The sequence below is a fragment of the Ochotona curzoniae genome, unplaced genomic scaffold, assembly GCF_017591425.1.
Source record: "Ochotona curzoniae isolate NIBS_2020 unplaced genomic scaffold, NIBS_Ocur_1.0 contig_298, whole genome shotgun sequence".
NCBI lineage: Eukaryota > Metazoa > Chordata > Mammalia > Lagomorpha > Ochotonidae > Ochotona > Ochotona curzoniae.
This window is the reverse complement of record NW_024465671.1, coordinates 16,776-33,079: the sequence shown is the minus strand read 5'-3', so window position 1 is coordinate 33,079 and position 16,304 is coordinate 16,776. Positions and strand designations below refer to the sequence as shown.

The 16,304-nt window shown below is 43.0% G+C and overlaps 1 pseudogene; it reads right to left on the bottom strand.

The window, feature by feature from the left end:
- Positions 1–5,991: 5,991 nt before the first annotated feature.
- On the bottom strand, positions 5,992–6,710 carry LOC121155656 (annotated as a pseudogene).
- Positions 6,711–16,304: the final 9,594 nt, after the last annotated feature.

The window sequence follows — 16,304 nt, the reverse complement described above, 5'->3', positions numbered from 1 at the left end:
TCTTAACCTGTTGATTGTGGTGGGCTACACTCCAATCTCTGTCAGTTGCATAACTGAATGAGATATTGGGAAAACTGCACCACCCTGATGCACATAATGGCATTGTGAAGTCTCAGGCCTGGGAACAGGCCTGGTAGCGGTTAGTGGGTGCCACCTTGACTAGGCTGCAATTCCTGCTGAGCAATGTGAGGGCTAATTGTGTGGTGGGCAGCGTTGGGTTGTACTGCAAGATCTGTTGATTTATATGAAAGCTTGATTAGAGATAGAACTGACCCATCAATTGCAACTACTAATTGTGTGTGTGTAGGCTGACATCAATGATGGACAGAACTGGACCATGTACTAGTCAGCTCTGCACACAAGAGTCAGGTCTAGGTTCGCCTCAGGTGAAGTTTCTTTGGACATCTCTCCATCAGAACTGCTGGACTCTGAACTCCAAGCATGGAGAAAATCACAGGATTGGTGAGCTGACTCTGGAATTCATATATCAGGACTGGGCCTCCTCCAAGGCTAAGATGGAGCAGTAGTGGCCATGTCAATGTATGTGCATTGGGACCTGCAAGAGACATCTGATACAATAAGCTGATGAAGGAGAGTATAAAATTGGGACAATTACCCCAGTCAAGTATTGACAGTAAATATCTGAGTGAATGAAGACTCTAGGGTGGACCAAAGAAGCCTGGAACAATTTATTCATCCTTGGATTGGCAAGATAGAGATTTCCAGTGATGTCAAAATTGCTTGCGTGGAAGCTTGGGGGCATAAACCAGATTGGGGACGCTGGGCTGACATTGGTTTGCCATATCCCATCCCTGGGTACTGGTGCTGTGGGGAGACTGGGTGAAATATCTACTCTAATTTCTCCCCTTTCACAGGGTGCAGAAAGAGGATTAAAAAAATTTGGAAGCAATGGTCTCATCCATGCTCCCACATTCCTAAACCCTTTCTATCCTGATCAACTATGTAAATATCATCAAAAATTAAAAATAAAATAAATGTATTTTTACACCAAGAAAAACAATGCTAGGGCATGGCTCAGTAGCCTAGTGGCTAAAGCCCTCATCTTGCACGTGCCAGGATCCAACATAGGCAATAGTTCTAATCCCACTGACAGTACTTCCCAACCAGCTCCCTGCTTGTAGCCTGGGAAAGAAGTTGGAAGACAGACCAAAGTCTTGGGATCCTGAACTCACATGGAAAACCTAGAACAAGCTTTGGGCTTCTGGCTCAAGTCAGCTCACTTGAAATGTTGCTGCCATTTGGGGTGGATTGAATCAATGAACGGATCTTCCTCTCTGTCTCTCTGTCGCTATATATCGACTGTGAAACATCAAAAATGCATACACACATACATATATACCTACATACATACATACATACATACATGCATAAAGCCTAAAAAAAGATGAGTGTTTTTCTCTTGTGGCCTAAATGTAAAATCATCTATAGTGATTCCTTAAAACCTATAACAATTGGGCCCGGCGCGGTGGCGCAAGTGGTTAAAGGTCCTCGCCTTGCACACCCCGGAATCCCATATGGGCGCTGGTTCTAATCCCGGCAGCCCCGCTTCCCTTCCAGCTCCCTGCTTGTGGCCTGGGAAAGCAGTCGAGGACAACCCAAAGCTTTGGGAACCTGCACCCGTGTGGGAGACCCGGAAGAGGCTCCTGGCTTCAGATCGGCATAGTATCGGCCCGTTGCGCTCACTTGGGGAGTGAATCATCGGACGGAAGATCTTCCTCTCTGTCTCTCCTCTCTGTATATCCGCCTTTCCAATGAAAAAATAATAAAAATAAATCTTTAAATAAAACCCATAACAATTATTATTAAAATTTGGAGATTTCCATTCACATGGAATATGTAAAATGTGGGTTTTTTAAAAAGATTTATTTATTATTTTGATTGGAAAGGCAGATATACAGAGAGGAGGAGGAACAGAGAGGAAAATTTTATATTCGATGGTTCACTCCCCAAGCGGCCGCCATGTCCGGAACTGAACCAATCTGAAGCCAGGAACCAGGAGCTTCTTCCAGTTCACCCACATGGCTGCAGAGTCCCAAAGCTTTGGTCCATCCTTGACTGCCTTCCAAGGCCACAGGCAGGGAGCTTGGTTGGAAGCGGGGCTGCTGGTATTAGAACCGGTGCCCATAGTGGATCCTGGTGCACATAAGGTGAGAAATTAATATTATTAACACTATTAACTCTATTGTACCAGGGCCTGTAAAATTTGATTTTTCAGGCATTAGGGACCACTATATACCAAAATCAGCATTAACCAGACACTCTTAAAGATAGAGATAGAAAAGATGTGTTTGTAATGTGGCTCTGGGTGCTCATGCTTATCAGGTCTCTTGCCAAAGGCAGCAATTATTCCATTATTGTGTTTTGTTGTCCTCAGCTCCATCACCTGGGTCCTGTATATCGGCAGTTCCAATGGTGAGCTACAATAATGCCATTGTTTCCTTGCAACTTTGTCCCTGAAAGACACTGCACAGCTGTCAATAGGAAAAGGCCTCTGTCATTAGGACATTTACATGGATTCTCCCTCGATGCTTGAGAAAGTGTTCCCTGGGTCCAGGGTTTGCAAAAGCATTTGTGTTCAAAATCTGAAATAAGGTTCTATTAGGCTACCCACTGGAAATTGTCAATGATTGGAGGAGGATGGTATGGGGGGTACAAGCTGTGTTTTTGTTCTGTACATGGTCACCCACTATGAAAAGAACAGCTCAGAGCCAGTGCAATGGCCGAGGGGAAAAATCTTACCTTGTACATCCTAGCATTCCATAAGGGCAACAGTTCATGTTCTGGCTGCTTAATTTCCCATCCAATTCCCTGTTTGTGACCTGGGAAATCATTCAAAGATGGCCCAACACCTTGGGACCCAGAACACATGTGGCAAACCCAGAAGCAGTTCCTTGGCTTGGCTTTGGATTTGGTTAACTCTGGTCATAGCAACCACTTGGGGAGTGAACTAGCAGATGGAAGAAATTATGGTCTCTTGGTGTGTGAATCAGTAGATAGGAAATCTTCCACTCTGATTCTCTTCCTATCTGTATATATGACTTTCCAACCAAAATGAAAAAGGAAAAAATGCAGTGGACAGGCAATGTCCAGATGTGGGATGGAAGGCTAGGTATGCAATTGGAACTGAGCTAAGTCTGTAGGGTCAATGGAATGGAGAGTCTGTGGTAAGAAGGCAGGAATGAGCTGCAATTGAAGCTGGTGCGGGAATAGAGATTCATGGGCCGGCAACGTGGCCTAGTGGTTAAAGTCCTCACCTTGAATGCTCCACTTCCCATCCAGCTCCCTTCTTGTGGCCTGGGAAAGCAGTCGAGGACAGCCCAATGTTTGGGACCTAGCAGCTATGTGAAAGACCTGGAGGAAGTTCCTAGCTCCTAGTTGCGAATTGGCACAGCACTGGCCATTGTGCTCACTTGGGGAATGAATCATCAGATAGAAGATCTTCCTCTCTTTCTCTCCTCCTCTCTATATGTCTGACATTGTAATAAAAATAAATTTTAAAAAAAAGCAACAAAGGTTCAGAATGACAGACACATGTTTTGAACAAAAATAATTTTCTATGAAGATTTAAAAAGTAACTGGAAGAGCAATGGAACACTAAGTGACTTGTGTTGGGTTGGGTTTCGTGACTGGGGTCAAGGAGTTGGCTTGTTGACAAGGTCACCATGTGCCTGCAGAACCACACTAGAGATAAGGTAGGGGGAAGCAAAGCCAAGCAGAGTGATGCAAGGGCTGCCATGTGGGAGGCAGGGGAGGAGCAGGCTGCACAGTGTGTCAGTACAGGAACCAGTGAACCTTTACCCTCTGGCTGTGTTTCTCTTCTTTTCAAGGTCTTAGGCAATATCCAGTTCTATATGTAGCTGAATATATGTTTCTATATACATATATATGTGTGTATATATGTATATACATATGCTTATCTATGTTTATGTGTATATGTATATATATGTTATATATATATATATATATGTATTTATACTATCACATCTTATGTAGCAAGAGCTGAATGAAAAGCTTCAATTTAGGAAGCAGTTTGTGTATGTCAGGCTGGCTTCCAGGAGAAGAATGGAATTGTCTTTGGTGGGGTTCTGAAAATATCAGTGATGGAGAAGAACTGAAGGACCTGGGGCACCTGGGCTGGAATATGTTGGTTTGTTGATGTCTTCATACTTCATGTACCTGTTACATCATAATCACTAGAATCACTTAAACACCACCTTCAGAATCTTATGCTTCTATAACAGAGTTTCCCTGTCCTGTCTGTGTGTCCCAGGCTGTTTTGTGCCTTCACATCTTCATTCATGCTGCTGCTTGGGCTTCCTTTCTCTTTACTTGTTTCTCCTGGAACAAGAATCTCATCCAAGCTCTTCACCTGATTAACATCTAACTGTATCTGAACCTCGCTTTATGCTCATATCCTTTTTTGTTCTTTAAGATTTATTTATTGATTTACTTATTTATTTATGTATTTATTTATTTATTTATTTTTGGAAAGGTAAATAATCAGAGAGAAGGAGATACAGAGCAAAAGGTTTTCCCTCAGCTGGTTCACTCCCCAGTGGCCACAAGGACTGGAACTGAGCCAGTATGAAGCCAGGTGCCAGGAGCTTTCATGCAGATCTGCCACACAGCTGCAGGGCCTACCCAAGGCTTTGAGCCATCCTTGCTTGATTTCCCAGGCCATGGGCAGCTAGCTGTGTGGGAAGTGGGTCAGCTGGGATTAAGTGATCCCCATATGGGATCACAGCATGTGCAAGGCAAAAACTTAAGCCACTATGCTTCTGTTTTGAGCCCCAAGGCCATATTCTTTTTTTTTAAGATTTATTTTTTATTATTTTATTTGTATTGGAAAGGTGGATATACAGAGAGGAGAGACAGAAAGGAAGATCTTCCATCCGATGATTCACTCCCCAAGTGAGCGCAATGGCTGATGCTATGCCGATCTGAAGCCAGGAGCCTCTTCTGGGTCTCCCACGCAGGTGCAAGGTCCCAAAGCTTTGAGCCGTCCTCGACTGCCATCCTGGGCCACAGGCAGGGAGCTGGATGGGAAGCGGTGCTGCCAGGACTAGAACCGGTGCCCACATGGGATCCCGGGCGTGCAAGGTGAGGTCTTTAACCACTGCGCCATCGCGCTGGGCCCTAAAGCCATATTCTTGAGGGCAATTTTTCTTTTTCATTAACTCTATTCATTCTTGTTACTAGTTGGTTGAATTGAAATGCAAGGAATAACCATCTGGGTTTTCCTAATCATAGATTATTCAAAAAGCAGTATCATTAAATGAACTCCACTCTCATGTGGTCAGTCTTTCTCGAGATCTCAGGAGCCAGAAAGTCACATCCCCATGGCCGAGCATTTAACCCTCTCCTTTCTCAGGTTCCTTGTTTGTCCTATAACCAGCTGGTTTCCTTTCTTTCCTACAGCAAACCCAAAGTGTAGTTTGGATATAATATCTAACCACTTTGAAATATAATGCAGGGTAAGATTATCAGGATATCAGAGATTCTTTCATTTTTTGCCTTTTTTTCCATGTGTATTTTGTTGTTGCTAATGTTTGCTTTTCTGTAAAATGTCCCAGTTCTTCATACCTCATAAACATCATTTATACTGAGGGATAGAGACTGGGGGTGGGGGTGGGAGGTAGGGCTGGGCAGGGAGGACTGATCAGGGACAGGAAAGCTCCTCTTGTTACCTCCTGGGGTGGCCCAGCCAGGGTCTTCAGGGGACATTGTGGTGGTCAAGCAGCTGTTCCCTAAAGTGCTGGTCAGGCTGCCCATTCCTCCAGCGCTTGCCTCCAGAATCCCCTCTGGGATCCTAGGCCCACTGGGCATACTGCCCCACAGTCAGACCACCACACAGCTCCCATTTACAAAGTCCCCACTTCAGCAGCCAGCCTGGGCCAAGGGCATCTCCTTGCCACAGCTCCCGACCCCAGGAGGGCAGGAAGAGAGCAGGCAGAGGCAGGGTCCAGGCACTCAGCCAGTGGTGAGGCCAAAGCTGTACTGCAGCTTGCTCTTGTGTTGTTTCAGGAAGGAGTAGCGGGACAGCGTCAAGGGCAGAGGAGGGAGCTTATTTTCCAGCGTGGCACCCATGATCCAGTTGCTGTCTACGGAGCCTAGGAAGACCAGGCCTTTGGCAGGTCCAGCTGGTATCCAAAGGAGACACTGATTTCCTGCAGCCATGTGCTGGCCTCAAACTCCGTGCCCACCTGCAGCTGCTCGCCGGCTATATGGTATTACATTGTGTGCATCCCTGCCGGGCCCAGTGTAACTGTTGCCAACCAGTTATTCAGTGTGTATTTGCTGGCCAGGGACATGACAGTGCCCTCCCCCTCAAAGCTGCATGTGGTAAAACAGTTCTCCACCCAGGGCCTAAATCAGCGTGATGCTCTGCAGGTAGTGGGCCACGTGGATCCCTGAGCTCACCAACACATCAGGGGTAACCCAAGGTCACACTGTGTTGAATTCAGAACCCCTAGTATTCCTCATCTAATTGCCAGTTCACAAACTTTGACTGTTGGGTTGCGATGGCCAACTTGGACCTGACCCCTGGGCCCAGCTGACGAATGACCTGAGCATTGAGGCTACCACTGCTGTCCATGTCCCCCACCAGCAGGTGGAATGCCTCTGTGGGGCTCAGCTGCTTAGTCCCTGCGTATTTGACCCCGAAGTGGTAGTTGGACTCCCCAATTGTGCTGAGAATGTAGAAAATAGCTTGATGAGTAGAGGCAGGAAGTTCATTTCTTTCCTCTTTATATTCATTATTTGTGCATCCACCCACACACCCGTTTATCTATCCAGTGCTTCTTCTATCTTCTTTGAAATGTGCAGTTTTGAAAACAAACTCTATGACCATAGTTGTCATTTTAAATCCCATCCTAGCATCCTGGCACAATAGCCTAGCAGCTAATGTCCTAGCCTTGAATGTGCCAGGATCTTGTATGGGCCACAGTTCTAATCCCAGCAGCCCCACTTCCCATCCAGCTAACTGCTTGTGGCTTGGGAAAGCAGTGGAGGAAGGCCCAAACACATGGTACCCTGCAGCCAATAGGGAGACCTGGAAGAAGCTCCTGGCTTCTGGCTTTGGATCAGCGTAGCTCTAGCCATTGCAGTCACTTAGAGAGAGAACCATGAGATGAAACACATTCCTCTTTGTCTCTCCTCCTCTCTGCATTGCTATCTGATCTTCCAAAATAAACAAATAAGTAAAGAAGTAAATCCCACCACATGATTCACCCTGTTGACTAAAATCTCTCAATAATTCGATTTAATGATTTGGATATAAGAATACCAAAACATATCCAAAATAATAAAGTGTTTGGAGATGGTAAAGGCAATAATGCTTAATTACATGCTTAGCATCATGCCAATAGCTCAGAAACACTCAATAATTTCAAGCTATTTTTATAACTATTAACTGGTTAAAAGTTCAGTTTGGAGACTTGTGCTAATAATCCCTAGGAGATGAAACCATGTGAGACCATTGTTTCCACATTCTCTCTTTTTTTTTTTTTAAGTTAAAAGTGTAGTTTACTGAAAAATATGTATCTTCACATAGGGCAATAGCAAACAGTCCAATCTAAAAGATTAAATAAATGTAGACTCTAGCCATAGATTTATAAAGCTGAAATCACTGCTTTTCATACACTGAATCCAATATTTTACATAGGACATTCATTCTTAAAGCACAAAAAGTGATTTTCACATGATATGACTTGGTTTTTATATCCAAGGGTGCCGTTTCTAATCCTAGCTGCCCTGCTTCCCATCCAGCTCCCTGCTTGTGGCCTGGGGAATGTAGTCAAAACAGCCCAAAGCTTTGGGACCCTAAACCCACATGGTTCTGGCTTCTGGCTTCAGATTGGCTCAGCTGCAGTCATTTTGGCAACTTGGGGAGTGAATCATCAGTTTGAAGATTTTCCTCTCTCCTCCTCCTCTCTGTATACCTGCAATTTCAATAAAAATAATTAAATCTTTAAAAATAAAAAGATAGCCTGTACAGTTAAAAGCAGTTGAATGCCAATTCATGCTGTTACTCGAAGGGCTACACTTGGGATATTCTGCCCCACCAACAAAACCCTGTGCAGGGAAGACATAAGTGTGGATACAAATGACGATCCTCCCCACAAACATGTGCAAGGGCTTAGTGCAGTAACCTAGTGGCTAAAATCTTTGCTGCGTATGCATGAGGATCCCATATGAACACCAGTTCATGTCCTGGCTGCGTCACTTCCAATCCAGCTCCCTGCTTGTGGCCTGGGAGAGCAGTTGATGTTGTCCCAAGGCCTTTGTGCCCTGTACCCATGTGGGAGACCTGGATGAAGCTCCTGGCTCTTGACTTCAGATCAGCTCAACTCCAGCCATTGCAGACTATTGGGGAGTAAGACAGTGGAAAGAAGATGCTTTTCTCTGTCTCTCTCTTTATAAATCTGACTTTCCAGTAAAAAGTAAAATAATATTCTAAAACAGAGATGTGTTTGAGTATAATAAGTGATTAATGTGTCCATCTGTCCTGATTAAACTTTCTGTGTCTATTAAAAATTGGAAGATATTTTCAAATCTACTGAATGATTTTTAAAAATTTTATTAATTAATTAAGGAGTCAGCAAAGCTTAAGAACCTCTGTCTGGTGAGCATGCTCTCCTGGCAACATCTAAAATGGTGAGGAGCATGAGGAGGAAGATGATGATGTTGTAGTAGTTCCAGCTGTGATGTGGGCCACCCAGCCAGCACTGCTGTCACTGCAGGGCCATCAAGGTTTAAGGGTCTCTAGGTTTCCAGCCAGAACTACCAACACTGCAGGGCCATCAGATTCTGAGGGTTTCTGGGTCTCCAAGTAGTTTAATTATCACTTGCCTTTTGCTTCCAGCTGGAAATTTGGGTCCCAATGAATGCCATTAAAACTAATTTTTCTGGTCCTGGCCTAGTGGCTAAAGTCCTTGCCTTGAACGGGCCGTGATCCCATATGGGCACTGGTTTTTATTCTGGCAGTTCCACTTCCCATCCAGCTCCCTGCTGGTGGGTTGGGAAAGCAGTCAAGTGTGGTCCAAAGCCTTGGGACCCTGCACTCCTGTGGGACACCCAGATGAGGATCTGGCACCTGGCTTCAGATTGGCACAGCACAGGCCACTGAAGTTGCTTGGGAAATGAATCACTGGATGAAAGATCTTCCCTTCAGTCTACCCTCTTCTCTGTCTGACTTTACACTTAAAATAAATACATATTTGGGAAAAAAAAAAAAAACCCAAAGAACTAAGTGTGCCTCTTGTCAGCACAGGATGCTGCAGTAAGCAATTCTCTTTATCTGAAGATGATTCACACCAAAAGAATCATGTTTGGATGTATCAAGTCTCCTTGTGACTTTGAGACATGTGGCTTTCTGATTGCCTTGCTGTTTTGTGTGACTCCAGACTGCAGAATTTAGGGAAGGTTTAGTGGACAGTATGACTCTTAATTGCTCACACCTTCACAGTCCAGACTAACTGGCACTTTTGCCCCACCTCTTTGGCTACTAGAGCCCCACCACACAGAATATTGTTTGTTTTCAATATACCCTGTTGTTTCCAAACTCACTGCCTGAAGGTTCTCTGTCCTTAGTTAATGCTATGTACAGTATTAGGATAGAGATTTAACTTGCATGTTTTCAGCTGTTTATTTTTCTTGGAAGGTGCACTAGAAGTAAATATCAGAGTGTAACAGGAACATTGTCTATGTACTACTTCAGTTATAGCCCAGAATCTTTTTTGCAGAAGGTGATTAGGCCATATCTATAATCCTTGTCATCTCCTTGATTTCTCTTCCAATTGTCTTTGTATCTTCCATCTTTTTTTTTCTTGTTACACACGTTTGAAAGGCACAGTTACAGAGCAGGTGAGATATAATGAAATGGAACGAGGGTTCCATCCAGTGTTCTATTCCAAAAATTGCTGCATCAGCTGGGCTGAGCCAGGCAGAAAAGTCAGGAGCCAAAAACTTATTCTGGGTCTCCCATGCAGATACAGGGGTCCAAATGCTTTCCCAGGTGCTATAAAAGACAGCTGAATAGGAAGATGAACCGCCAGGTTTTGAACTAGTGCCTATGTGTGACACAGGCAGTTTTAGTGGCAATTTACTCCATTGTGTCACTGTACTGAAACAGTATCTCCAATTTGATATTCTCTGTTAACCTTTATTCTACCAAGGGCCATTTCGACACTTATACCATTAAAAAGCCATAGAAGATCATGAACTTAAGAATTGCCCTGGTAGCAGTGTGATAACCTAGTGGCTAAATTCTCACCTTGCATTCATGGGATTTCCATAAGGCAGCCTACTCATAACTCGGATGCTCCCCTTCCCTTTCAACTTCCTACCTGGGGCCTGGGAAAGAAGTACCCCAAGCCTTAGGACCCTGCACCCCCACATTGGATACCTGGAAGAAATTACTGGCTTCAAATTTGCTCAGATCTGGCTGTTTTGGCTCTTTGGAGAGTGGATCAGTGGATGGACAAATGTGTTTTCTCATTGTATCTCCTTTTCTCTGTATATCTACTTTTGCAATAAATAATACTAATCCTGCTATTGATAATGCTGCATTTTTGAAAGAATCTGTTGTTAAGTTATTGCCTTTCAAGCCCTCCCTGATGTACTCCAGGAGGGTCAGACCAAAAGGTTTCACAGGCTTATACTACATCTGGGTCAGGCTTTTCCCACTCCTCTTCTTTTTTTTTTTTTTTAAAGATTTATTTTTATTATTTTTTTTTTATTGGAAAGGCGGATATACAGAGAGGAGAGACAGAGAGGAAGATCTTCCGTCCGATGGTTCACTCCCCAAGTGAGCCGCAACGGTTGATGCTATGCCGAACCGAAGCCAGGAGCCTCTTCCGGGTCTCCCACGCGGGTGCAGGTTCCCAAAGCTTTGGGCCGTCCTCGACTGCTTTCCCAGGCCACAGTCAGGGAGCTGGAAGGGAAGCAGGGCTGCCGGGATTAGAACCGACGCCCATATGGGATCCCGGGCGTGCAAGGCGAGGACTTAACCCCTTGCGCCACCGTGCCGGGCCCACCCCCTCCTCTTCTAAGACAAATTCATAATCAGCTTAGCTAAAACGACAGAGATGTCATACTTAGGATATGCTATGTAGCAGTGGTCATCAAAACAGTCTCGTACTGGTACAAAAAATGAGAAGATCAGTGGAACAGAACAGAAATACCAGAAGACAGCCCACACATGTATAGCCAACTAATCTTTGACTAGAAAACTGGAAACACTCCAATGGAAAATCCTGGCTTATACAACAAATGCTGTTGGGACCAGTGGATAGCAGCTTCCAGAATTAAGAAGCAAGACCTGCACCTGTCACAGTATACAAAAATCAACTCTAAATGATTGAAGGACCTAAATCTACATCCAGAAATGATGAAACTATTAAAGGAAAGCATCAGAAGCACTCTCCAATGAATAGTAATCGGTAGACTTCTTGGAAAACATGCTGAAAGCACAAATGGGACTACATCAAACCAAAAAGCTTTTGTACAGCAAAGAAAACAATTAACAAAGTGAAGAAGCAGTCAACAGAATGAGAGAAAAAATTGTGCACACTATACAAGTCATAGGGACTAATATCCAGGATTTAAAAAGAGCTTCTGAAACCGAGACAGTGAAAAAAGAACCCTGAAAAATTGGACAATGGAAATGAAGAGACATTTTTCAAAAGAACAAATTCAAATGGCTAATAGACATATGAAAATGTTCTCAGGCTTCCTTGTCTTCAGGGAGATAAAATTGAAACACATTGGGGTACCATCTAACTTCACTGAAAATGGCCGACATTCAAAACCCAAATAACAAGATCTGCTTGTGTGAATGTGGGGAAAAAGCTACCCTTGTTCTAATTCATACCTTGTTCCAAGGTTTTTCATTTGTGGGATATATAATGATGTAGTAATAGAGACTACCATTTCCACCAGATGTGGGGACACAATGCAGCATGGATCCCTACTTCTAGTTCAAAGATGGGCTCCCAATGAAACTTTTGATAATTTGTAGATAATGGGATGCTGGACTATCTAACATTGTCTGTACCAGCAATGTCAGGGCACACTTAAACAGCAGACTGATTTAATCATGAATCTATATGAAGGAATACACTATTGTAGAAACTCCTAGAAATACTGTCCAGGATTGGGAGCTTGGGGTGATGGGAGAAATCTCAGTCTCTAAGAAATTGCACCATAAAATTCAAAAATTCAAAATATGAAATTAAAAAAAAGTATAAAAAATAATTTTGGGGCCTGGTGTGGTGGCCTAGGAAATAAAGGCCTTGCCTTAAAGACACCAGCATCTGATATGGGCATTGGTTCTAATCCCAGCAGCCCTGCTTGCCATTGAGGTCTCTGCTTGTGGTCTGGAAAAGCAGTCGAGGATGGCCCAAAGCCTTGGGAACTTGCACCCAAGTGGGAGACCTAGAAGAGGTTCATGGCTCCTGGTTTTGGATTGGCACAACATCGGCCATTGTGGTCTCTTGGGGAGTGGATCATCAGATGAAGGTCTACCTCTCTGTCTCTCCTCCTCTCTGTATGTCTGGCTTTGCAATAAAAATAAATAAATCTTTAGAAATATATAATAATGTTTATGCTTCTGTTGTGTTAGAAACAAAGCAAAATGAAAAGAGTCTCTTGAATGGAGAGACCAGGTCTGGGGACTGAACCACATAAAAAATGCAAAAATGGGGCCAACACTGCCAAACAGTAAGTAAACAAATTATGTGGCTAGCTTAGAATCCTTCCTAAACTCCTTGGCTCAGGTGGCATTCCAAGACAGCTGGAGACTCAACCTATTGTACTTCAAACAAGGAGGCCTTTGAATGACCCTGAGAAAAACCTGCTGTTTCTATGCAAATCACCTTGGAATAACTAAGAACCACCCATCTCTAGTAAGAAACTACCTCAAAGAAGGAGAAAAGTGAAGAGAAGATCATCAACATAGATTTGAGAATTTCTCCTCCTAGTTACCTTGCTCACCACATTGATTATGACCTTGTGCTTTTTGTCTCTGGGTTGCTAGTAAGCTGTATTATTGTTAACTGATTGGTTAAATATACAAAAAAGAATTTATACTGCTAAAATTATGGTCTCCAGGTCTCATTACAACTCCATTTCTGAAAGGCAATGAGCAAAGGTTTGACTTTAGTTACTAGAAAAGTGAGGAATGTGAAATCTGGTCACAAAATGGAGTCACTTTGGTTCAGGCCTGCACAGGTTTGCTAACTTGCTGTTTATTTTTCTATACAAATTGCTTTTCCAGTTTCCTGCTTTTGGGTCTGATCACTAGGCTAGCATGTCCTGCACCCTCAGTCCCAGAAATCAACTTTGTATGACTGATTCACTCATTGTTTCTATGGCTGACTCCTGTGGCTGTCCAAGCCTACCCACTGTCCCCATGGCAGCCTTCTGTGATTACTATATCCTCTGCATTTTCTCCATGGCATTTTCCTGTAGCTGCCCAACTCACATGGCCTCCATGGCTGTATAAGTCATTCTTTTTATAAAAACTCATCTAAACTGCACCTCAGGCTAACTCTATGAAGGAAAAGAGAGCTGACTCCAGCCAGTTATTTTACCTGTCTCCTCAATACATTTTCCTGATTAGCAGAGTAATTTGGGTGCATTTCTTTGGGAGAAGCTCAGTTTGGATGCAACAAAATAAGCCTAAAACATAACTCAAGTAACACAGGATTATTGAGACTATTCCCCTTGAGATCAGATGCAGACTGGGGTGCATCTTCTCATGACCAGATTCCATGTTATAGTGTAAATGTGGACATGGAGACAATCAACAGAAAACACAAGGCCTGAGACTGCATCTTGTAGCAGTAGTAGGTAAATCAATCAATACATAATTTATTCAAGCAGTAAAGGGAAAACAGCAGGGACAACAGTGAGGTGTGCATGTGCTGAGCTCAGTGAGAGCTCCCTGAGCTCATTGCATTGCACTGGCCTCACAGGAAAATAATACCAACTATGGCGTTATACAAATCAAAATAGATCTGTGTGTCTCTCAGAAGTAAGAACCAACAGGTTTCGCAAGACCAGCACCAACAACCTAACAAGATAGGACACCTGATGTTTCCCTAATTCTGGAACCTGCTCCAACCAGAAGTGGGGGAAGTTTGTACAGAAAACAGTGTAGCCTCTCCGTGGTATTACAGGAGGTGGAGGCTGGTGAGACAGGAGTTGGAACTATGGAGACCATGGTGGAAATCTAACATAAGTACCCAGGCCTGGAACTTGCTTAGAGAGAGTGGCAGAAGTGACTGTAAACAAATAGCCGTGTACCAACTGCAATAAGTAAAATCAAATTGTAAAACTGTGGGTGACACAGCTTAGAAATCTGCCCCAAGGAAAATAATCTGATAAGCAGAAGTACAATGGCCAAGAGCAAAAGAAGAGACAGAGGCACGATGACTATTACTGAAGACTCTCCTGCAAAGGAGCAAAACCATTTGCCAACCTAAGAGTTCACCTAAGAGGAAGGCATCGAGAAAATGCGGGATACAGAAAAAAAAAAAAAAAACAGCTGACATATAAACGAATGACAATTGTACTCACAGGAGACTTCTCACAGGACACTCTACAGGCCAGAAGAGAATGCAGTGACATATTGCTAAAATGACAGCACCAAATTAACACCCATTCATATTAACCATGACTTTAAATGGCTTAAATTCATCAATCAAATACCAGATTAGTAGACAGGATTAAACAACAAAACCCATCTATTACTTGCCTACAGGAGACACATTTCACTAATAAGGATCAGCAGAAACTATATCTCATGTATATTTTTGTTAGTTTCATCTCCTCAAAACACTTTTTTTATTAATTTTTTCAATGTCTCAAGAAGATTCTTGATTGTCATTTCTTCAGTGATGCATTAGTCATTCAGTAGCACATTATTTAACCTCATGGTGCTGTTAATTTCTTTTATCTTCCTGTTGTTGATTTTGTTTTGTTGCTTTTCAGTTAAGGGGATGTATAGTAACTGTGTAATGGGAACCTTCATATCTAGCAGCATGTTACTTAACTTCACAGTGTTGTACATTTATATTTTTCTGCCTGTTGTTGATTTTCCTTTGTGACTTTTTATTTAAGGGGATGTATAGTAACCTTGTAATGGAAATTATTATATTCAGATGTGAGGATACAATAAAGTATACATTTCTACTTCCAGACAAAGATGGACTCCCAATGAAACTGTTTATTATGTTTTGACAATAGGATGCTGGATTCTCTTTCATAGTCCATGCCCACAATGATGGACATATGACTGTGTCTGAAGAACTATATTTTAGCAATTATATGGGGGAACTCAGTGAAAGCAGAGGGAACTGGGGAGGGGATAAGGTAAATCCCAGGAGCCTATGGAACTGAGTCATAACATGATAATAACAAAAACAATTTAAAATATTTTTGAAAAAGAAAGTGGGGCAGCTGTTACTTGAACCAGCTCTTAATATGAGAGAACAACATCACAGATGATGGTGTAACTGACCATACCTTCATTATTTTAAGATTTATTTTTATTGGACAGATATATAGAGAGGATGAGAGATAGAGAGGAAGATATTCCATCTATTGATTGACTCCCCAAACAGCCACAAACACTAGAGCTGAGCTCATCTGAAGCCAGAAGGTTAGAGGCTCTTCCAATATGGGTACCGATAATGAAAACTTTGGTTCATTCTCAACTGTTTTCCCATACCAGAAGCAGGGAGCTCATTGGGAAATGGAACAAATGGGAATAGAACAAGCACCCATATGGGTCCTGAAGCATGTGAAGTGAGGATTCCAGCCACTAGGCTACCATGCCAGGTGCTTTGCCTTCTTCCCTTTTTTTTTTTTTTAAGATTTATTTATTTTTATTGCAAAGTGAGATATATACAGAGAAGAGGAGAGACAGAGAGAAATATCGTCCATTCAATGATTCACTCCCCAAGTGACCACAACAGTTGGTGCTGTGCTGATCAAAAGACAAGAACTAGGATCCCAAGGCCCTGGGCCATCCTCGAATGCTTTCCCAGGCCACAAGCAGGGATCTGGATGGGAAGCAGGGCTGCCAGGATTAGAATGAGCACCACATGTGATCCCGGCACATTCAAGGTGAGGATTTCAGCTACTGGCAACTTTGCCAGGCACCTTGTCTTTTTCTTTCTTTTCTTTTCTTTTCTCTTTTAATTATATATTTTTTACAATCTTTACATAGTTAAGTAGGGTAAAAAGTTCAAGGGCTACAGGAACGTGCAAAGACTATT